The 621-nt window shown below is 37.7% G+C and overlaps 1 protein-coding gene across 1 annotated transcript in view; it reads right to left on the bottom strand.

Annotated features, from left to right (window-relative positions):
• Nucleotides 1-621, bottom strand: part of LOC116693080 (secretagogin) — a 14,816-nt gene that overhangs the window by 3,082 nt on the left and 11,113 nt on the right. The gene's annotated exons all lie outside the window — the stretch shown is intronic.

The following is a 621-nucleotide window of genomic DNA, read 5'->3' as shown; positions in this document are numbered from 1 at the left end:
ACCGTAACCCCCCAACCGTCGGGGCGCTGGTCCCAGTTGGCGCCCCCCCACACACACACACACTCTGAAATCTCTCCATTTGTTCATGAATAGGTCCTAGCATGTGTGTGTATTTCAGACTGTGTGTAGTGATTGCTAACAAACCGAGTGTAAATAAACACTATATGTTGTGATTTTAATAGAATTAATTGTAATTTAGTACAAGAAGTTAAGTGTAGTTTTTGGTGTTTTTTTTTCATCCTCCTAATAATCATACAAGCGTTATTTACTGGGGTATCGCGATACTTACGTCACGATACGATATCATCGCGATACTTACGTCACGATACGATATTATTGCAATATTTAATATCAACAATTATCTGCGATTTATTGCAATGTGTTGCATGTCTCAACATGTGTTTAATCTAAAAAGAAACATGTTATCACCTTGTTCATATCACTTTAATTTGAATGGGATTGTCAAGCAGACAAACTGACCAACACGTATATAACAAAATATCGATCCTTCACGTCTGTGTATTGATACAGTGTTGCCAGGGAAACTATCACAATACTACACTGTATAGATATGTATGTATAGATATTTCCCCCCCCCCCACCCATAATAATTAGGAGGTT

This window comes from Etheostoma spectabile, chromosome 7, assembly GCF_008692095.1.
Source record: "Etheostoma spectabile isolate EspeVRDwgs_2016 chromosome 7, UIUC_Espe_1.0, whole genome shotgun sequence".
NCBI lineage: Eukaryota > Metazoa > Chordata > Actinopteri > Perciformes > Percidae > Etheostoma > Etheostoma spectabile.
This window is presented reverse-complemented; position numbering and strand designations above follow the sequence as displayed.